The 23,779-nt window shown below is 45.4% G+C and overlaps 1 protein-coding gene across 11 annotated transcripts in view; it reads right to left on the minus strand.

The window, feature by feature from the left end:
- The window catches only part of Prr5l (proline rich 5 like), a 190,133-nt gene extending 167,701 nt beyond the window's left edge, over positions 1–22,432 (minus strand). For 3 of the 11 annotated variants that reach the window (XM_052726431.1, XM_052726430.1, XM_052726435.1), the window contains exon 1: positions 22,306–22,426. The gene's annotated coding sequence lies outside the window, so the exon portion shown is untranslated. Of the gene's footprint in view, positions 1–22,272 lie in introns of all 11 variants that reach the window. The other 8 variants (XM_052726433.1, XM_052726432.1, XM_052726438.1 and 5 more) reach the window with 6 other exon arrangements.
- Positions 22,433–23,779: the final 1,347 nt, after the last annotated feature.

Raw genomic sequence — 23,779 nt, forward strand, 5'->3', positions numbered from 1 at the left:
CAGTCTGCTAGTGCGCCAATGATGCTATGAAAAACAAAAACAAAAACAATTGTGGTCTAAGAGAACAAGCACATTGGTTGCCAAGATGGCTTAGTGGATAAAATGTTGGCTATGCAAGTATGAGGCCCAGAGCTCGGATCCCCAGAATCCATATAAAAATGACAGCATGTATCTGTAATTCCAGCTTCTCTATGGCATGATAGAATGTAAGACGGGAGAAGCCTTAGAAGCCCCCAGATCAGTTAGTGTTTCATACAGTGTACCTACCTCAAACAAGGGTAGGAGGTGAGGATTAACATCAAAAGTTGTCCTTGACTTCCACAAATATGGCATGGTATTCTTACATGGAATTACACACACACACACACACACACACACACACACACACACACACACACACATGCTGTGGGATGGTTTGTATGTCAAATGTGTTGCTCTGATTGGTCAATAAATAAAACACTGATTGGCCAGTGGCCAGGCAGGAAGTATAGGCGGGACTAACGGAGAGGAGAATTGAGAGAACAGGAAGGCGGAGGGAGACACTGCCAGCCGCCGCCATGACAAGCAGCATGTGAAGACACCGGTAAGCCACGAGCCACGTGGCAAGGTATAGATTTATAGAAATGGATTAATTTAAGATATAAGAACTAGATTGCTAGAAGCCTGAGCCATTAGGCCAAACAGTTTAAATAATATAAGCGTCTGTGTGTTTATTTTATAAGTGGGCTGATGGACTGCCGGGGTTTGGCGGGACCGGGAGAGAAAACTCTCCAGCTACACACACACACACACACACACACACACACACACACACACACACACCCCAAACAGAAGAAAAAGAAAGACACTAATATGCCTTGCTTAAAGATCTGTAGGTGGGCTCGAGCAGCCCTTCTACAAGTTAGGCTCAGTTCTGTTTCCTATGACTAATTCTGGGGTCTAGGGAGAAAGGGCTATAGCTACTCCCAGCATTCTCTTTCCTTGGCAGAAAGGCCACAAGGCCAAGCAAGCTGTGACAGCATTTTTTAGTCTCTACTACCCTATCATGTACAATCATCCCATTAGCAAGCCTGAGGACACGTCCAAGCTTCAGACGGCCCCACGGTGGAAGAAGTGGGTGAAGATTTGCTGACTGACACCTCTTTCTCTCATGACAGGTAAGTAAGTTATGTGCTTCCCTGAGAGAAGGTGAAGTATGCCTTTCCTAAGTCCTTCAAACCTAAAATTCTCCCAATTTCCAAATCCAAGCCTGTGAGCTGCCACAGACCTCTCACCCTGGAGGGACTTCTCCTGAGAGACTGAAGAGAGTAAAGTAGCCACCTTCCAGCCTAGAGAGTTCCAAGAAGGGATTATCTATGATATTGGGATAGTTAAAAAGGAACCACTTTGCTCCTGTGATCTACCCAAACCAAGTCTTCAACACCCTGTGTCATTAAGACTGCAACCTGGGATAAAACAGGAGGGCAGATGTGGGCGTTTCATCAGCTCTGCCTTCAAGACGTTGGCTCTCTCAGCGTCAGGACCTGAGACAACAACTTAAAGGGGGGCGAGATTTACTTGAGTTTTTCCATGTCAGCCCATAGTCACTGTACCAGTGTACTTGGACACTTCATGGTCGGCAGAAAACAGCTCACTGAGTATCAACCACACTTCAGGGTAAGCCCCGTGCCCAACAGAGGATGGCTCACACAAAATGAACTCAATCTCATTGCTTTTGTGGGCATTTTTTTGTCTTATTGGTCTTTTGCTTGTATATTATGGTTTCCAATTTTGTTTTGATGGGTTTTGTGTGTGTGTGTGTTTGTTTCTTGTGGGTCTCTTTTTCCTTTTTTTTTTTTAAATTCTGGTTTGTTTGTTTGTTTTGCCTGTTTGTTTTTAAACAGAGAAAGAAAAGGTGAGGAGTTGAGTGGATGGGGAGGTAGAGAGAGCTGGAAGGAGTAGGGGGAGGGGAAACTTCCATCAGAATATACTATGTTTCAATTAAAAAACATATTTTAAAAAAGAATATGGGTTAATACAGTTTTAAAAAGCAAGAGACAGCCTCGTTTACCATGCTTGCCTTGTAGTTTAAGGCTTCGCAGCCGCTTACTAGTAGCCTGGATTCAGGTAGTCATCCAAGACCCCTCACTCTACTCTTGCACTAGCGCCCATGTCATGGAATGGTTGTGAGGGGCAAATGACATTGCGGAGGAAGTCACTGAGACCTGACAGGGTTTGGTAGCTGTGCAGGGTGCAATGCCACACGGGCATGGCTTTTATTACAGGAAATTTGGGAACTTTGAACTGAGAAAATATAGGCCCGACACAGTGGCTGCCTTTTCCCCAGGTTTAGTTTGTCGCCCCCTAGCGGCTGCTTCTAGAACTTATTTTACAACCTACTCTGCACGTTGGGAAGGGCCCCTATCCTGTTAGGTTGCACCAATGAAGGTTCCTACGCTAACCTACACCACGTCTGCCATCGGTGGGGCCCCAGAAGGAAGACGGGTGGGGTGTTTTTATTTTAAAGCATTACACAGTTTGTACCTGTTCCTTATTTATGGGAAAAAAAAATACAATCAAGAAAGGGGAAAGCTGGCCGGGCGGTGGTGGCGCACGCCTTTAATCCAGCACTCGGGAGGCAGAGGCAGGCGGATCTCTGTGAGTTTGAGGCTAGCCTGGGCTACAGAGTAAGTTCCAGGACAGGCTCGAAAGCTACACAGAGAAACTCTGTCTCAAAAAAACAACAACAACAAAAAAATACAATCAAGAAAGGGGAAAGCAGGAACCACCGTGGACATGGTATGTCCTCCCAACAGTTTGGGCACGGACTGCTTTTGAGATGCAAAAGGAACTGACAAACAGCCAGCCAGGTTCCCACAGGCAGCCTCCTACACTATCCTTGGAGAAGAACCTGGTGAACGTTCAGGGAGCAGCAACTTCGTACAGTCTTTGAAAAGAATAATGTACCCACCCTTTGGACAAGCAATTCTGCTTGGAGGGAGGGTGAGAAATAAGAACAAAGTATAATACCAAATATTTATGGAAAGGCCACAATGAAACCCATTACTGGTATGCTAACTTAATAAAATTAACTTTAAAATATGCTTGCAGAACCCTGTGCCCTGGAAACAGCAAAGAAATAAACACAACTTACAGATTGCTATAACTTTTCTGTATACTTTTTATGTCTGTCCTTCAGGGAATACTCAAAGTGACCACTTTTTTCTTTTTTTTAACAATACGTTTGTTGAGGTATAATTCACATGGTGCCATGGTCTGTTTGGGCCACTGTAACCACCACCATCAAATGATGGCTTCTACACAACGGTAACTTATTCCTTATAGTTCTGGATGCTAGGATATCCCAGATCAAAGCTATGATGCAGGGTCTTGTGGGGGCTCCTTTTCCAGTTCCTCGATGTGCCTCTGAGTGTTAAAGGGGCTGATGCACCACCTAGGACCTCTTCTATGAAGGCACTAGTCCCATTTGTGAGAGCTTTGACCTTATGGTCTAATGACCTCCTAGAGACCCACCACCTCTTAAGACCATCACACTGTCAGCAAGTTCTAACATAGGAATTTGTGGAAGATGTGAGCATGGTACTCAGAGCTTGGCACCTAGTATAAAATTAAACTATTTACTATTAAACTATTTATATAACAGCTAGATAGTTTAAAGGATATTCTCAAATGTGGCTGATTTAAAACATTTTTATCACTCCAAAAAGGAACCCAGTAACATCAAGCAGTCTCTCTCCATTTCTTTCCTTGTTCCCACGCCTCTCAATGACTTGCTCCCTTCTTCTGGAAATTTCCTATAAGTAGATACATATATTATGCTGTTGTTTCTGACTCTTTTCTTTCACTTAGCATGTTTCCAAGGATTGTCCATGTTGTAGCAGCTATCAGTATTTAATCTCTTTTTAGTGCTGAGTAATATTCCAGTTTATAGATACACTAATTTTTTTATTTATCCCTTCATTAGTTGATGGCTACTTAAGTGGCATCCATCTTTTGTGTGCTACAAATAAAACTGCTGTGAACACTTTTGTGCAGACATCTGTTTTCATTTCTCTTAGGAACAGACCTTGGAGGGAACTAGTTGAATTAAATTAGTCTGGGTCTTCCACCTTGAGGAACTTTCAAACTGTTTTTCAAGGCAGCAGCAGCATTTTACGCTGTGACCAGCAGGGGGCAAGTATGCTCATTTCTCTCTGTCCTCACCAATATTTCTCATCTGCTTGATTATTTTATTGTGCCTAGCCCTGTGGATGTGCATTGCCGTAAAGCAAGAAATCCACGGAGTCTGTTTAAAGGGCAAAGGGATTTATTCAGAAAGGAAAATTCACAAGACAGAACAGAGGAAGTGTCGCAGGGTTCTGGAAAAAGTGAGGCATGGTCCCATAATGTTCTTCTGCCTGAGATTGTCCCAGTATCCAAGTCCCAAGAGGGAGCGAAGAGAGTGGCTTATGTGCATCTCAGGTCTTAAGGGTAGCCGGAGCCACGCCCCAAGGGCAAGTACTTCAATGTCATAGGTAGATGGGACAGTTACCTGCTACATCTCTAGGGGGTAGTGTTTCAAGGTCATAGACAGAACAGCTACCCAACTACATCTTCTCCTTTTGTCTAAATAAAAAAGTTCTAACCTAATACAAAACTATATGTAATGGGGACGATTATCAAGTATTGTCCAGGAGAGGGAAAAGGTAATAACATAAACAAAAATGGAAATACAACCAGCAAGAACAACATCAAGCAAGAAACACATACTAACCAGAAATGTCCAGAACATAGGTAAATGGCCTGTTACCTCTGTAACTATTGCTCCAAAAGCTGTTCTATCCTAAAGAATCTAACTTTATTATCTGAACTGTTCTTAGCTAAGATATGAGAGGATTATAACTGTAACTATCTAGTCTTCAACCCCATCAAAGACCTGAGAAGGAAAATATTACCTGAGAAAACAGGAAGTGAGAGCAAGCAATTTCTGAAAAACTTCAAGAATAGACAGAGACAGCTGGCAGCCTGGACAGTCACCTAAAGATTCTCAGCACCATGGGGACATCTATTTTGGCTACAAGCCTAGAATATTGACCATTTTCAGAAGCAGGAATTTTGGAAGGCCATCTTACCGTGTCTTGGCAAGGTTCAGTAGTCATTCTTCCTTGTGTCCTGTTCGTCTGGAAAGGACAGTGTTCATACTGTCAGCAGTCAAGGCAAGGGCAGTTCATTGCCCAGCAGGCTGTTTTGTGCCAAGAAGACAAACTTCCAAACAGAATGTCTTAGAAGCCCAACTTCTCTCCGGAGTAGATCAGTGCTGCTAGCAATCATGTCTCATGTCAACAGAATTCTAAGTTATCAAAACATTTAAATGCCATATTCTCTAGGTCTATGAAGTGTTTGAAGATTACCTATCCATCTGACATATGTTTCTGTAAATCTGGAAAACCTAAGTAGCATAATTATAGATACGACACTCATGGGTGACTATTAATCTGTAAGACTTATCTACCTAAATTACCTAAGGACTAAGAATTAACATTAACAGGGTAAGCAATCTGTTAACTGATGTACAGTATAAGAACAATGACCTCAAAATATCTTAAACTGAGCTAGAAATGAATAGTGAAATATGATAACAATATCCTTAACATGTATCAATATACAAAATATCCTAAACAGAGGTAGAGCATACATACAGTATGGTGAATATAATTTTACATTTATATCAATATACAAACAATTTCAACTAAGAGTAGACATATGTGTACAATATGACAATTATAGTTTTGAATTTGTATCAGTATACAAATTATCTTAAATGGAAGTAGGAAAATAATTTACATTTGTATCAATATACAAGAATCCATATCTGCAAATTATCAAAGACTGATAGTTTGCTAAATTAGTTTACTAGTATATACAATAATTTACCTTAATATACTATACATATCCATCAACCCTTTTTTCATTTCCAAATAATAATCCCAAGTCTAAGTTTTATTGTCCCCACCCCCAACCCTATAACAACTTATCTATAACCCTGAGAAAATGAAAACTTTTGGGAGAGGGGGCATTGTTTTCTTAAAATTGCTTCCTGCTGTTTAGGGGACAACAGTATCTCTGTAGAATCCTGTAAGAAAACCAAAGGGTTAAGTCTCAATAGGGCTAGCTGTAGAGTCTGCAGCCAGTCTCAGAGTAATGGGTAAGGTTCTGAGGTTCTGGCTGGAAGTGTAATGCAATGGACCATCTCATCATGGAACTGTTCTAAAGAGTTTGCAGTCCAAAGCTGATCACTGAGTGGTGTTTTTGTTTGTTTGTTTGTTTGTTCATTTGTTTTTGGGTTTTTTTTGTTGTTGTTCAATGGCATCATTATGGACCAGGTAGTGTCGTTGTTGTGGGCCCCATCTTCCTTCTGGAGACTTCAGAGATTGCTATTGGAAAGACTTATTTTTCACTGTGGAAAATTTGAACATTATTAATATCAAAATGGAAAGTTTGGATTTTAGGATGATGTGACATGTGAGAAAGGATTCCCAGAAATCAAGGATAAGCACAGGAAGAAACAGAATCTGTCTCCACATGGGGTTGAAGTGCACTTCCCTGATGTCTGTAGAAAAGAAACATTTGTAGTTGGAGTTTTCCTATGTCCACCCAGCTCCTGCAGCCACTCAGACCCAAGTAAACACACAGAGACTTATATTACTTATTAACTGTATGGCCATGGCAGGCTTCTTGCTATCTAGTTCTTCTATCTTAAATTAACCCATTTCTATAAATCTATACCTTTCCACATGGCTCATGGCTTACTGGTATCTTACATCTTGCTTCTCATGGTGGTGACCCCTGGCAGCATCTCCTGACTCAGCCTTCCCTTCCCAGAATTCTCCTCTCTCTTTATCCCGCCTATACTATACTTCCTGCCTGGCTACTGGCCAATCAGCATTTTATTTATCAATTGATCAGAGCAACACATTCACAGCATACAGAAAGACATCCCCAGCAAACATTATTTCACTATTGCAATTGTACAGATGAGAAAAGTGAGGTACAGAGAATCTACCTAATTCACACACGAATACTTGGTGTACACGCTTACTTGGTGTACTTGCAACACCATCTGCAAAAGAAAGTATGTGTATGTGTGTATGTGTGTCTATGAGCGCTTGTCTGATATGTATACATGTGCCCTCAGAGGCCAGAAGGTAGTGGTGGATGCCCTAGAAGTCATGAGCTGCCCCAAACTTGTGCTGGGAACCAAATTCAGGTCCTCTGGAAAAACGGCAAACACTCTTAACCACTGAGCCATCTTTCTAGCCTTGTTTGTGAAAATTAACAACAGCTCCATATGTTTATTTTCAGAGTTTATCAAACCATGGGGAAGGGTCACATGGAATGAGCTTCAAGACACACTGCTAGTGAAAAGCCAGTCACAGAACCACACATTGATGTGTTTACCTTAGTAAATGTATGGGTTGGAAAACTATATACAAAATTGTCGCAACATTGCCTAGAAGAGGCTGGAGAAAGGGCTTAGCAGAAAAGAGTGCATACTGACCTTCTAGAGGACCTGAGCTCTGTTCCCAGCACCCACATCAGGCAGGTCATGAACACCTGTTACTTAGCACCAGAGGAGCTGATGCCCTCTTCAGTGCTCTGTGGGCACAGACACACATGTGGCATACATTCACACACACACACACACACACACACACACACACACACACACACACACACACACAGAAAGACAGAGACAGAGACACAGAAAGACATGCACTAGTACACAGAAATAAATAAAATAAAATAAAAATACAGTCTTAAAAATAAGCTATAGGGAGAGTATCAACTTGGTCAATAGACCTGGATGGGTAGAAGACACCCACAGACCCGACTGGCACTGCTAGCCCTGGACAGGTAGAGGAGACTTGAGATGCCCCTGCCCTCAGCTACATGCCTTGGGCCAGAGCCGGGAGAATGTGAGCTCAGGAGAGCCGGCCCCACCCCTTGCCAGCTGTATGGTGGCATGAGTGTGGGAGAGATGGCCCGGACCCTCACCTCCTGTGATAGATGGGAGAGCTGGCCCTACTCTGCCTGGGAAATATGGAAGAGCTGGCCTTGGAGGTGTGGATGTGGGATATCTGGTCCCACCCCTAACTGGGGTGGTGCAGGAGAGCTGCTTGGGCCCCTCACCAGCTGCCAGAGAGTGGGCCCTGCACCTCACCTGGGCAATGCTGTAGAGCTAGCCTTGGTGGCATGGGCACAGGAGAGCAGGCCCCAAGGGTGTGAGAGTGGGTGAGCTGGTCTTGCCCCTCACCAGGGCAGTGCTGGAGAGCTGACCCTTGTGGTGGGGGTGTAGGAGGGTGGGAAACCTGAGCAACTCAACTACCACCCAAGCCCACATTCAGGGCTTTGAGTTGGCCCACCCCAACATCTGCCCCATCTATGAACTGCTGGAGCACAGTGATGGGGCTGGTCCTGCAGAACCAAAGCTTCAGAACCTCCACAACATAGGGCAACAACAGGATATCCGAGAGGAGTCCCAGTGAGGGTCCAGTATTGATAGTGTAGAAGAAGCCAGAAGCCTCGAACCAGACCAATGACTCATTGCACGAACATTTGCTGGTACAGATGAGTGGACTAAAGGGTATACTGTGAGACATACCAGGACACACTGCAGTTTCCAGGACAAGATTTTTTTAATTTAAATTTAATTTTTTTTTATCATTTTTATTCTTTCTTTAGTGGGGGAGGTTGCAAGGGCGAAGGGTGGATATGGAGGGACAGGGAAATGAGTGGGATTGATATGAAATTCACAAAGGTCAATTAAAAACTAAGCTATTGCCGGGCGGTGGTGGCGCACGCCTTTAATCCCAGCACTCGGGAGGCAGAGCCAGGCGGATCTCTGTGAGTTCGAGGCCAGCCTGGGCTACCAAGTGAGTTCCAGAAAAGGCGCAAAGCTACACAGAGAAACCCTGTCTCGAAAAAACAAAAAAAAAAACAAAAAACAAACAAAAAAAAAAACTAAGCTATTGAAGAGCAAGTCTGGCCAGGCGATAGTGGTGCACGCCTTCAATCCCAGCACTCGGGAGGCAGAGGCAGGCGGACCTCTGTGCGTTCGAGGCCAGCCTGGGCTACAGAGTGAGTTCCAGGAAAGGGGCAAAGCTACACAGAGAAACCCTGTCTCGAAAACCAACAACAAAAAAAAAGAAGAGCAAGGCTGTTTATCATCGTGTGTATAGTGTGTCGCCAATCCTTTACATAGTGTGTAGTACGGAATAGCAGCTGACCAAATACTTGTTGTTTAAGGAACAGTCTCTTCTGAGAAAGGTATGACCAGAGGGGACTCCACAGAGGAGCTGGTGTTTTATCCTGCAGACCCGTGTCCTCTGTGCATGACACCGCACAGCCCTTGCTTTTTTTTTTTTTTTTTTTTTTTTTAAACACAGAAAAAACAACCAGCAATTATTGAGGCCTTTCGCGGGGGAAAAGAATAATAAAAAGAGACTCAGAGATGGTTGATGGGAAACAGAAAAGTGGCCTCTGTGGCTTTCAAGGAGGCCACTGCTTCTTTTGGGCTCCAGGGTTCTGCACTTCAAAGGGGTGCCGTTCACTCCCAGTACAGCTCTATCTCTGAAGGCTGGTTATTTTCCAGGGAAGAATACTGCCCACTGGGAACCCCCACCTAATCAATAAACCACTCTTCAAGGGAACAGGAATCCAATGTCAAGATACTAGCACTGAATCTTGTTTTCATGCCTGAGAAGATCCCACAAATCAATAAGCATTAGAAGACATGGCCATGTTCTTTTCTTTCTATTGTTTTTCAATATTTGCTTAATTTCTCATCCCAGTTAAGCATTCTGAAGAAGCCCACGGATCAAGGGCTTCTGGTGAGTACACACAGGTATGTGATCATGCCATCCAAGGCTAAGGCTGCAATTGCTAGGTCGAGGAACGATTAGAGAAGGGACCAGGAGGTGTGGTTTGACTGGGTTGCCAATCAGCTGAGGGTCGGGGTGACCTCTGTATTACAGCAGCTGCAGATTACAGGGTTCAAACAGTGCAAATGACAAGTTGCACCAATAATGATAGTTAGCAGAGCCCAAAACAAGAGGAACGTGAGTTGGCTGCACAACAACCCGCCCTGCACAGTGGAAGAGGAGGACGCTAAGGGTTTGCTAGCATGTTCTTGAGTTTTTAACAAATTGGACATTCCTATGCTCCCTTATTCTGTCGAATTTCTCAGGCTCAGGTGTTCAGTGGGGGAACAAATTGGCCTCTTCTTCCACTTCAGGCATGAATAATTGTTGGTTGATACTGCTCTGAAATTCCTCTCTTCCCTCCCCTGTGTCTCCATCCCCACTGTTACTGCTCTTGTTCAGCTCCACTGCCAGCTGCCTGGACTCACTGTTCCACAAGAAGGCTTCTTGCCTAAACTGTTGGCCAAGTCCCCATACAGAAATCAGAGTGGGCTTGAGCAGCACTGTGGTGCAGTGGTTAGGAGAGCATAGGCCTTGAAGTCAGGCTGCCTCAGTTCGAATCCTGCGTCCTTCAAACCTGCGGTGACCTTTTCAAGTTGCCTGATCCTTCTGAGCTTGATTTGCTAACGTATCAAACAGAGATTCTAACGTGCACATAGTTGAAGAGCACAGCAAAGACTAAATGAAGTAGCATAGATTAGGTGTTTGGAACTGGAGCCAGTGGGGCCTTGGAGTCCCATATCTGTTAGCTGGCCACTTTCGGAAACATATCCCCCTCCTTACATTGTGCTGAGAAGCAAATCCAGATCACTCCCGGAAACACACAGATACACAGACACAGACAGACAGACAGACAGACAGACAGACACACACACACACACACACACACACACACACACACACACACACACACACATCTCCAAGCCTTGTGGGACCTGATCTTCCTCCTATCACCCTTCAGTGACTAAGCCCTTGCTTCCCAGTCCACATTCATATCACACATCTGCTTGTTACTATAGGAAGATGGGCCACCAGGCCTACAGACCCTGTTCCCTGTGCCTGGAACATTCCCTCAACTTTTCCACATTCCTGATCCCCTGCTGTCTGTCTCTCGAGTCTCAGGCGGTATTTTCTCTGAGATATTTATGTCACTTGTGTCCGTCAGCGCCCCTGAAGAAACAGGCTTTCCCATCCATGTCCTTGACATTCTGAAGTTAAAGTTTTCAGTGTGAAACCTAAACTTTCATACTCTCCCGGCAATTGAGAATGTTTTCAACACTTATTTTTTTTTCTCTCCATCTCTCTCTATAAATAAATATTATTTTCATGTAAATTACAGACATCATGGATTTTCCTCGTGAGTTCTCCAACTTACATCCTCAAAAAGACAAAAGCAAAGGACTGTTCTCCCAACTAAAAGGCAACTTGAAACAACTGATTCTCCAATATCACTGAATACTTGGTCCTCATTCATGTTCCTCTAATTATTCTCCAACTTTCTATTACATCCCCTGTGCTATTCTTCCTGTGTGCTGTGTCTGCTCTGAGGGGCACAGGCACATCCTATTTTTCATGCCCAGCACTCAACTCTGTTGACATTTGCTAAAGAGTAATTACTATGCCTCAGTCTCTCCAACTAGGAAGGATTCTCTCTTTATTCCATACACACACACACACACACACACACACACACACACACACACACTCACTCATGAACATGAGAACACTTGGGCTGGTGTGTGTGCTTTCCATAGTTCAAATCAGAACCCCTGGGCGTTTCTGTATGCCTTCCTTGACTGGTCCCATTGCTGCCCACACTCTGTCTGAACCCTCTTGGCTTTGCTTGGTTTCTACCCTTTGTTTCACACCCTTTGCTCACCTTCCACAGCCTTGACCTCTCACTTTTCAGTGTGTCCCTTCTTTACCTTACATTTCTCTTTCCAAAAGGAGAATCGGCTCATTTTTTGTTTGTCTGTCTTTTTTATTTATTTTTATTTTTATTTTTGTATTTTTAATCAGGAAAGCAGAGACGATGCGTTCTACGGGCTTTAGAAGGAAGCTACCTGGCTGCCAGGCTCCTTCTGTGACTGTGGACAGGTTAACCCACCTCCCTGAGTTAAAAGAGAAATTACAATAGCACCTACTGTTTACCATACAGTGTGACTAAACAGATGGTTGTTATTGAGTTCTGTGCATTTATTGAGTGCCTACTGTCTGCGGCGTCTGCTCCTCCACTCGGGGACTGTAGTGACAAACAAAGTGAACAGCCCAGGGTGAAGGAGGGGTGAACAACCGAGTTCCCCTCTAGCTGCTACTGCAGGGGACAAATGCGGGCATTGCCGGGACCCGCAGAAACCTCCTCCTGAGTCACAGAGGGAGAAGCATGGGACCCGCAGAAACCTCCTCCTGAGTCACAGATGGAGAAGCATGGGACCCGCAGAAACCTCCTCCTGAGTCACAGATGGAGAAGCATGGGACCCGCAGAAACCTCCTCCTGAGTCACAGATGGAGAAGCATGGGACCCGCAGAAACCTCCTCCTGAGTCACAGAGGGAGAAGCATGGGACCCGCAGAAACCTCCTCCTGAGTCACAGAGGGAGAAGCATGGGACCCGCAGAAACCTCCTCCTGAGTCACAGAGGGAGAAGCATGGGACCCGCAGAAACCTCCTCCTGAGTCACAGAGGGAGAAGCATGGGACCCGCAGAAACCTCCTCCTGAGTCACAGATGGAGAAGCATGGGACCCGCAGAAACCTCCTCCTGAGTCACAGAGGGAGAAGCATGGGACCCGCAGAAACCTCCTCCTGAGTCACAGAGGGAGAAGCATGGGACCCGCAGAAACCTCCTCCTGAGTCACAGATGGAGAAGCATGGGACCCGCAGAAACCTCCTCCTGAGTCACAGAGGGAGAAGCATGGGACCCGCACAAACCTCCTCCTGAGTCACAGAGGGAGAAGCATGGGACCCGCACAAACCTCCTCCTGAGTCACAGAGGGAGAAGCATGGGACCCGCACAAACCTCCTCCTGAGTCACAGAGGGAGAAGCATGGGACCCGCACAAACCTCCTCCTGAGTCACAGAGGGAGAAGCATGGGACCCGCACAAACCTCCTCCTGAGTCACAGAGGGAGAAGCATGGGACCCGCAGAAACCTCCTCCTGAGTCACAGATGGAGAAGCATGGGACCCGCAGAAACCTCCTCCTGAGTCACAGAGGGAGAAGCATGGGACCCGCAGAAACCTCCTCCTGAGTCACAGAGGGAGAAGCATGGGACCCGCAGAAACCTCCTCCTGAGTCACAGAGGGAGAAGCATGGGACCCGCAGAAACCTCCTCCTGAGTCACAGAGGGAGAAGCATGGGACCCGCAGAAACCTCCTCCTGAGTCACAGATGGAGAAGCATGGGACCCGCAGAAACCTCCTCCTGAGTCACAGAGGGAGAAGCATGGGACCCGCAGAAACCTCCTCCTGAGTCACAGATGGAGAAGCATGGGACCCACAGAAACCTCCTCCTGAGTCACAGATGGAGAAGCATGGGACCCACAGAAACCTCCTCCTGAGTCACAGATGGAGAAGCATGGGGCTGTGGTCCCAAATTCACCCTCTGGGACTGAAACTAGAATATTCTTCCAACGGGCACAGCAGTGGGCTGCTGTAGTTCTTTGGCACAAACAAGATGTCCCCAGGTTTCTGTTAGAGGCTGTTCTGGTTTCCTGTGCCTGCCTGGACTTCCTGAGGCTGTCAGCTGTGTCCTGCTGGCTGGGAAGCAGGTCACCTGAAGCACTGAAGTGTGGCTCATTAGCGTGTGTGGGAGGAAGGTATTGTTAGTCAGCAGAAATGGGGTGTGACCCAGACCATCACCCTGAGACCTGAGGAAATGCCTGCAAATTGTCTACTGAGTCTTCTTGGGTGCTCATAGAGCAGGGTCAGGCACTAGCTTAGGTCACAGGGGCTCCTCCCTCAACCTCAATAATCTTAGTCAGGGGACCCAGCCTCACCAGGACACACTGTGCTCATCTTAAAAACAGTGCCTTGGCTTAGTTGAGAGACTACTTGCCTAGCATGCATGAAGTCCTGAATCCCGTCCCCATGCTGCATAAGTGGGGAATGGTGACCCATGTCTGTAATCCCAGTGTCAGGGAGCAGAGGCAGGAGAATCAGAAATCCAAAGTCATCCTTGGCCACAGTGAGTCACAGGCCAGCCTGGAATATATGAAACCCTGAACTAAAGAAAAAGAAATAAAGCAAAACTAAACCCTTTGATACCATATACTGTGTGTATCAACACATGTGTGAACGTAGCACAAAGTGCCAGCTGCCGTTCTAGACCCTTGATATTGCTGTCTGTGCCAAACTGCAGAAGCCCAGAGAATGTCTAGACTGTTCGTTCCCAGCACTTCCCAAATGGCACAGACACAGAAAGTAGGCTGACAGACAGGCGCCAGAGTCTGTCCCTGTATCTGTGAAGGTCAACCCAGGGCCTGGCACAGAACAGAGCTCTGCAGACATTTGGAGCCCTGATGTACATACCTACTTTCCTCACATTAGCGTTTTTCATTCATTTTCAATGAAGAACTGATTTCTGGAACCCCAAGAACTCTCGCTCTTGACCCCTGGGAATTACATTTCCCATCTCTGAGTTTTTAGCTAACTTCATTGAGGTCTTATTCATGGAACATAAAATTTATTCACATTAACTGTACAATTTGATGATTTTTAGTTAACTTTCCAACATGCACCATCACCGCCATAGTCTAGTTTGAGCACATTGTCAATGACCCAGCAGGACCCCTCATGCCCACTTGAGGTTAATCCAGACACTGCTATGCTTGCTGTCTCTGTGAACTGGCTGCTGTGGATATCGTGCTGAATAAATAAAACACTGATTAGCCAGTGGCCAGGCAGGAAGTATAGGTGGGACAAGGAGAGAGGAGAATTCTGGGAAGTGGAAGGCTGAGTGGGAGACACTGCCAGCCGTGCCATGACAAGCAGCATGTGAAGATGCCAGTAAGCCACAAGCCACGTGGTAAGATAAAGATTTACAGAAATGGGTTGATTTAAGATATAAGAACAGTTAGCAAGAAGCCTGCCACAGCCATACAGTTTGTAAGTAATATAAGTCTCTGTGTTTACTTGGTTGGGTCTGAGCAGCTGTGGGACTGGCAGGTGAGAGAGATTTGTCCTGACTGTGGGCCAGGCAGGAAAACTCTAGCTACAACTGGCCTTTCAGATGCATCGTATGCAGTCTACAGTCTGGAATATTGGGGGTGTGGCTTATTTCTCTGCATGTTTCTGAAATTCACACTCGTGATGTATCAGTATTTACAGTATTGGGGGCTGGATAAGGAGCTGCTGCACATTGATATGCAGGCAACAGGAAGTGGACTGAGACACTGGGTGGTATCTGGAGCACAGGAAACCTCAAAGTCCTCCACAGTGATACACTTCCTCCAACAAGACCACACCTACTCCAACAAAGCCACACCTCCTAATAATGCCACTCCCTTTGGAGGCCATTTTCTTTCAAGCCACCACAGATGCGCCCCTTCCAGTACCAACATTCCCTTGAAAGCCCAGAGAGTAGCTCATAAGTCACTCACTAACTACCTGCCCTTTCCTAGTGAGGGTTCACCAAGCCCCTGGCATGGTAAGAGCTGAACTGCTGGATAGATGAACAGAAAATGCATTCTCTACTTCTCCCTGTCCCTGTCAGCTGCAGCCCCGCCTATTTCGGTTCTGCTACGTGGATCTCAGCTCCACCACCCCTCAACCCAGTCCGACAGTGCCATTGGATGACTTCCTGGGCATACAGTTTCCAAATGCTGCCAGAGAAACTTGTGGTCTTCCTTTGTAAGGGTGGCAGGGGCAAAAGCAGCCCTGGCCTTTTTATCTTAAAAAAAAAATTGGATTTGTTTGGTTGTTGTTGTTTGTTTTTTAAAGCATAATTTTAAGCAGAGTTTTTTTTAAGTAAACTTTTATATATATAAATATATATATATATATATTTATATATATATATTATGTATACAGCATGTATGACTGCAGGCCAGAAGAGGGCACCCGATCTCATTACAGATGGTTGTGAGCCACCATGTGGTTGCTGGGAATTGAACTCAGGACCTCTGGAAGAGCAGTCGGTGCTCTTAACCTCTGAGCCATCTCTCCAGCCCACTGTTTGTTTTTTAAAGCATAATTTTAAGCAGAGTTTTATAGTTTGAAGCCCTCTAGGTAACAAGCTTCTAAGAAACAGTGTGGTGGCGTGGCCCTTCTGCCTCCGTTAGGATCCTGAGTTAATGTCACTGCTTTAATGGGCTCCTACAAAGAGACACTCCTCTCCCATTCATTATCCCAGCTTTTAACTTCAACTGTGGGGAGGAGAAGAGGATTTTCAAAATTCAAAGACATCTTGGAACAAGAAACTCATCTCACACTCTAGTGGAGGACTCTCCTGATGCACCTGTCACGCCTGTCAGCAGCCCGACATCACAGGCAGTGATGACCTTTACCTTCAGAATGTTCTGCAAGGGAGGACATTTATGCAGTGCATACCTAACTATGACAGGAAAAAAAAATCTGAAAGTGTCTCAGATGCTGATGGCCCAGAGAAGGGTGGATGGATACGAGCTAAATCTGGACTCTTCTCTTTCCTCTTCCATTTAGCAGAACACCCCATCTTGGGTGAATTCTTTAACCTTTCCTAGCTCCAGGTGCTTTTCCCATCTGTGGATAATAATATCCTAGGGTTCTCTGTGAAAGCAAAATGAGGTGTTGTTTGGGGAACAGGATGTAGAAGCTATTTTGGTCTCAGTTTGAACTGAATAGCCGGCACATTCCAAAGCAAGCTGTGATGCCAGGGTGCAGAAGGAAGGACAGCGGTGACATGAAACTCCTTTCCCTTTCCTTTACTGCCTCCAGCATGCAGGGGAGGCTGGACCAGGGAAACAGCTGGGAGAGAACAGGAGGAGCTTTGGGGAAAGCAGTGGGTATGCTCTCAGCTCCAATCGTCCACTCTTTGTCCGCAAAGAGTGGCCTCAGAGGAACAGAGTGTCCCTCGAGCTGAGATGTTACTGAGGACTTAAGTCTGTACCATGCTTTAGAAACCCAAAGGGAGACAGAGAGGTGGTAGCCAGCTGGAATAATGAGGAGTAGTGGGCTTTGGGCTTGCCAGGATAAACTGAAATTATTTTCCATAAGTCTGAGATATGCCACAGACAACTTGTGGACTCTGTAGTTCCTTGTTGACTTGGTTTTTGTTTCATTTGTTTGTTTGAGACAGGGGATCACTTCATAGCCTAGGCTGGCCTTCAGTTCACAGCAATCCTTCTGCCTTTCCTTCTCAAGAGCTTTGGGTAGAGTAGAAACTCTTTTGCACAAAGAAGCTGTCAGTACCTGTTTGATGCTGAATGTGTGCCTTCCAGACTTACAAGCTGAAGCCTCTGCGCCCAGTGCCTCTGGATACAGCTATATAAGGAAACAGGACTTCTAAAAAGCTGACTGTGGACCAGTGTGGTGGTATTGTGTTCTCCTAAATATTGTGCATGCTAATAAACTTATCTGGGGTCAGAGAACAGAGTAGCCACAATATTAAACATAGAGGATAGGCAGTGGTAGCACACGCCTTTAATCCTAGCGTTCCAGAGGCAGAGATCTACCTGAATCTCTGTGTGTTCAAGGATACAGCCAAGCATGGTGATTCATGCCTTTAATCCCAGAAAGTGAGCCTTTAATCCCAGGGAGTGATGGCAGAAAGCAGAAAGATATATAAGGCATGAAGACCAGAAACTAGAAGCTTTTGGCCTGGTTAAGCTTTTAGGCTCTGAGCAACAGTTCAGTTGAGACCCATTCTGGATGAGGACTGAGAGGCTTCCAGTCTGAGGAAACAGGATTAGCTGAGGAACTGGCAAGGTGAGGTAGCTGTGGCTTGTTCTGCTTCTCTGATCTTCCAACATTCACCCCAATACCTGGCTTCAGGTTTGATTTTATTAATAAGAACTTTTAAGATTCCTGCTACGGACCAGAAGGATGGCTCAGTGAGTAATCGTACTTGCTGCCAACCTGGATGACCTGAGTTCAATTCCAGGAACCCACATGGTGGAAGGAGAGAACTGACTCACACAAGTTGTCTTCTGGTCTCCACATATGCATGGTGGCACACATGCAGCACACACACACACACACACACACACACACACACACACACACACACATTCACACACACTAAATCACTATTTAAAAAGTTGATTATGTTAAACTACGAGGTCCTTAGTGTAGATCCCAAAGCAGTGTACACTGGGGATATATACACACGAAAGGTAGACAACGGCAGAACAGAGAGGGAGTCAGGCACCTGCAAGGCTTACCCTTGGCCTTGGGCTTCTAGTCTCCAACATTTAAGTTGTTTAATCCCCAAGTCTGTGGTATGTCTGTGGCAGTCCTGTCTCTGATGCTTTAGGAGGGAGACTTAGGCAGCCACTTCCTGGGGAGTTCAGAGATCCTCAAAGTTTACAAAGAAGTGCACTGTCTGAAATGCCCACAGGTCATGCTAAAAGATAAGCCTAGGGTCCAGCCGGTGTCACCATCTAGATCTTAGGTGTCCTCTAAAGGCCATATACTAAAGGCTTAGTCACCAGCCTGAGGCAGTATTGGAACTGGGGTGGAAGCTTTGGGACCTTGGACCTCTCAAGGAAAGGTCGCTGGGATCAGGTCTTGGATGGGATGTCTGGAGCTTAGCTTCTCCCTCTCTTATTATGGTTGGTTTTAATGTCAACTTGCCACCCATTAGAACCACCCGAGGAAGGAGCCTCACCTAAAGAACTGTCCTGATAGCCTTGATTGAGCTGGGAAGACACACGCTGGTTGTGGTAGCAGCCCAGATTAAAAAGGTATTTCAGAAGGAAGATTGTCTCGCTGTTTGCCAGGTTGGCCTTCCCCCGGCCTCAAGTTGATCTGTTCTGTTGTTGTGGTGGCTGCTGCTGATGTCTTCACCAACAGCAGAACCAGCATTTCCAAGCTTTCTTTGTGCCACAGGGACCAGAGAAACTTCTGGACTTCCAGCACTACATAAGAACCACCGAAGCACTCACCTTATGGACTAAGAAACTACCAGTTGTTGCTTTCCAGGGAGAGACCGCCATTGTAGGACTACTCCAACCATTGAGGTGCCAGTCTCAAGTGTTAGATCCAAAGGAAACTCCGTTTCCCCTGAATTCTGGTGGTTAGACAAAAGCCAGCACTCCTCAGGAGCTTGTGAAGCGGGTTCCCCTCTACCAAAGGAGCTATTTCCCTGTCACTGGCAGAGGGACAAATGGCTACCCATGGTGCCTAATAGCACACCAGAGCACATGCTGGACTCCAGGCTCCCTGAGTATCCCAAGTAACTGTTACACATTTCAGAGTCCATGCTAGCACCCAAGCTCTTCTCACCTCCTCTCCCATGCCGTAAATTTCCCCAGCTCCTGGGCTTTCCTCCCCGGCTACTCATTCTCCTTATAACCCTGCTATTTCAGCTGTGCTCTCTCTCTTCTGCCTGTGGCTGTTTTTGTCTTCCTTGCTCAGCCTCTCTCTCTCTCCCTCTCTCTCCTCCTCCTCCTCCTCCTCCTCCTCCTCCTCCTCCTCCTCCTCCTCTTTGTCCCCTCCTCCCTCAGATCTCCTGAACTCTTCCTCTCTGCTCTGCTCCTGCTTCTCTCCTGGCCATCTTCAGTTTACTACTTTCTCACTCTGCTCTAGATCCTTCCAGATGTCTCTGGCTGTTCTCTCCCTCATGTCTACAATAAAAACCTTCCCCTCAACCATGCCATGGAGTAGTCTTGGTGTCAGTGTACACACCCAGTACCTAGTCACTACTGGGTTCTCAGTGACTCAGGTGTGGTTTGACTGTTGTTACTATTTTCAAACTGACTTAATAAACTCTGATATATATTCTGTACACACACACACACACACACACACACACACACACACACACACACACCCTTGGTTATTTTCCTCTAGAGAACCCCATCTAAAACATCTCTCCTCTTTGCTTTCCAGCTGCTGGGACATGAACAGCCTTCTTCTACCCTGTGACTATGCCTCGAGGAACCCCACTGAAGTATAATCCACGAGGAACCCCATTGAAGTATCAGCCACGAGGAACCCCATTGAAGTATAAGCCAAAATGAAACTTGGCTCCTTAAAAGTGGATTCGTTCAGGTATTTTGTCCAAGCAACAGAAAGTTAACTAACACACCACAACAGGAACCAAACCGAAACTTTAATGGCTTTTCTGCTTCCCCCGCTGACCTCCCAAGAGTCAGATAAAAGCATAACATTGACTCTATGAGAGGTGGTGGAGAGGTTTCCACCCCAGATGGTGTTGGAAGTCTGGCATCCCTCCCACAGGACTGAGCTTATCAGTTTTTTTCATTGACACAATGTTAAAACTATTAAGTAACTAAGAAATTTTTGGGGGTTGGGGATTTAGCTCAGTGGTAGAGTGCTTGCCTAGCAAGCACAAGGCCCTGGGTTCGGTCCTCAGCTCTGGAAAAAAGAAAAAAAAAAAGAAGAAATTTTTGGTTCCTGAAAGTCATCCAGGAAAATTACAGATTTCCTTTAACTCTTATCCTAGGACAAGAGTGGGGTCCTACAGAGAATAGTTAGATAGAGTGATGGGCAGAAATACAGCCGGCTTCCTGAATATACTCCCCAAGTCCTGTGTGTTTGCTATATAAGAAAACTTATTATCTCATGTATACAGCTCCTCAGTCCATCTACAGCCAAGCAAGAGGCATCGTTCACTGAGCAGTCAATACTCTTGCCTCCCTGTCACCACTGGAGAAACTCACCTTCCTCATACCAGACAAAGCTGATGGCCCCAGTCCAGTCATTTCCTATCTGCTCATTCCTCCAGCTGACAGTTCGGGTACAGAAATTCTATAAAGCCGAGGAGTAAATGCCACCCTCTAAACACACCGGTTCATTGAGGGACACTGACTCCTGGCCAGGAGGGAAGCTGAGCAATCCTCAAGTTCACATAATGTTCCAATGAGAACTGAGTTTGAATCTGGCTCCCTCATTTAAAAGTCATGTGACCCTAGGTGAAAGATTTCGCTTGTCTGTGCTTCTATTTCCTTGTCTACTGGGGGTAATAAAGTATCTACTTGACTAAGTTATCATCTAGAATAGATGATGAAATAAATGCAAAACTCTTTAAAGCAATATCCAACCAGGGCAAAGTCAGTACACAGACTTAGCATTACACTGCATGACCTCTCAAAGAGATGTTCTCAGTTTATTGGCAGCATGAGGAGTTCCTGGTGGAGAACAGATTCTTAAACCAGACTTCCTGGGTTTGAGTTATGCAATAATGGGAAACATGACTGTGTAAGTGTTTGGTGTTCTCTCACTATTAACACTGTGAGATAATAGAGTGATTTCTATATGTGCATACCGTAAGAGCTTAATAGTAATAACTACTATTTAGAAATGGTTACTTCAATAAACCTACATGTCCCTGAAGATTCTGGTCACTCAAAGGTCTCAGAGGCATCAGCTGTTTACTTGTTTGTTTGTTTGTTTGTTTACTCCCTTTTATACTGTTGGTAGGGGGCCTCAAGATTCTTCCAAGCTTCCATTCTTCCTAGACACTGTAACCTCCTGTTTACCACGTGAGACTTGGGAGCTTCTCTCCCACCCCCTTTTTGGGGCATATGTTTCAATCTGGAGAGAATGCTGTCATTGGGTAGAACATGCCATATACCGAGGCAAAACACCCTTGCACATAAAATGAAGTGAATAAATCTTTAAAAATGTTTTTAAAAGGCATAGCTGCTTCTTATTATCAGCAGAGGATTGGATTCAGGACCTCTGGGGACACCAAGAATCTGAGAATGCACAAGGCCCTTATTTTAAATGTGATATAGCCTTTTTCGAAAAAACTATGCATATCTTCCCACATACTTTAAGTCATCACTGGATCGCTCCCACTATCTAGTACGACACAAGGGTTCTGTAACTATTTATTGTTCTGTGCATGGGCAAGGAAAACAAGGGCAAGGGAAACTGTCTGTGCCTGCTCAGGACAGATGAAATTTAAATGATAAATTTTAACGCAGCATTGGTTACATTCTCAGATGTGAAACCCATGGATACCGCAGACCCGGCTTTGCTTCCCTGCTGGGAGGCTGTTAAACTTGCCTACAGTTGCTTTTCTCTGTGTGTAAGTCAGAGGTGTCTCTCCAGTAAATAGAGTGTGTCCAACCCAGAGTCCCATCCTTGGACTACGCACTCAACCATTGCCTGTAGTGGCCCTACCCTAGGCTCGAGAATCTCTCCAGGTTACCTGTCTGGTTCCTTCGTCCATGGTGGTTCCTACCTTGCACAGGAGAGGCGAGGTATCCTGTCCTGCCAGTCTCCTGAGATGGTGACCTTTTTGGCAGTCCAGATCTCTCTGGTCCTCACTCACTACTCACTGACCCTGAAGACTGATGGAAAGGGAAACAGAATATGAAAAAGTGCCCCCTCCTGGCAGGAAATCATTGTTTTGACAATCTCAGCACCGATGAACAAGTGCGACATTGGAGAAAGGAGGCTACAGTGCTATTCAGGCTATTGTCACAGCCTTGAATGTGTACAAGAGAAACAAAGGGGGCCTGTGTACAAGTCCAGGGACAATGCTGCTGTGTTCCCAGCTGCTTCTATGTCACTCCTGGGACAGTGGATGAAAAACGAGGCCATGATGTGCTCTGAACTCAACTAATCTTAGCAACCGGGCCATTTAGGACATGGACAAGACAGACACCTTCAGTCTGTCATTTCTATAATGGGAATCAGGGGACACTGCCCCAAGAATGATCTATTACTTCCCGGCATTTTCAATACATGCTAATCCCCAGTGTCTCTCTCCTCTTCCCTCTCCAGCTTTCAAAGGCCCAAGATGTTAGAGTCAAAAAAAAAAAAAAAAAAAAAAGCTGTAGCAATCGTTTTATGATCTCCAATGCTTAGTTTTCACAAACACAAACAATCTCTAGCCAATATTCTGACTTACAGCATTCTGTGGCTAACTTCCACACTTCGGCACCCCCAAATCTTTTGAAACTAGTCAGTGGCAGTTTTTAACCTAAGTAATTGTGATGGTTAGTTTTCAGATGTTAACATGCTACAGCCAATAAACCATTGAGAAGGGGGTCTCAATGGAGGAATTCCCTCACTTGGGTTAGCCTGGTTTAGCCTGTGTACAGATTTCTGGGAGGTTGTCTTGGTTGTTGATTGAGATGGAAGATGTACTCTGAATGTGGGAAGCACCGTTTCATGGGCTGGGCACTGAAATGCATAAGGAAGATGAAGGGTAGCTGGGTGTGAGCAGCAAGCAAACAGCATAGGTGCATCTGTTTTTCTCTCGGCTCCTGGTGCATGTGGTGTGACCATGGTCTCAAGCTCCTGCTTCAATGATGGGTTGATACTTGGAACTGTAAGTCAAACCCTTTCTTCCTGTCTATTGCTTTCTGTCAGCATAATTGTAGCAGCAACAGAGATGAAACCAGAAGAGACGTGTTCTACTGCATTTACATCGTAATTGCATGTCCTAAGAAATAAATGAAACCCACGATAGTCTGATAACTTAAAGTGTATCTATCAATTAAAGAGCTCTGTCAAGATGCACTTTCCACAGGAAATAAATAAATAAAACAGAGAAGTGAATCTGTTCACAGCAAACATTCAGTTTGGTAGACTTCAGTGCAGGACAGTCTATAACAAGCATGTCTGCCCTTATTCCCACACAGCTGCTCAGTTTCCAAGTTTAGAATTTTTTTGGAAGCATTTTAATTGACATTTTATCGTGTTGATAT

This window comes from Peromyscus californicus, unplaced genomic scaffold (genome assembly GCF_007827085.1).
Source record: "Peromyscus californicus insignis strain IS unplaced genomic scaffold, ASM782708v3 Scaffold_7__1_contigs__length_154581171, whole genome shotgun sequence".
Classification (NCBI taxonomy): domain Eukaryota; kingdom Metazoa; phylum Chordata; class Mammalia; order Rodentia; family Cricetidae; genus Peromyscus; species Peromyscus californicus.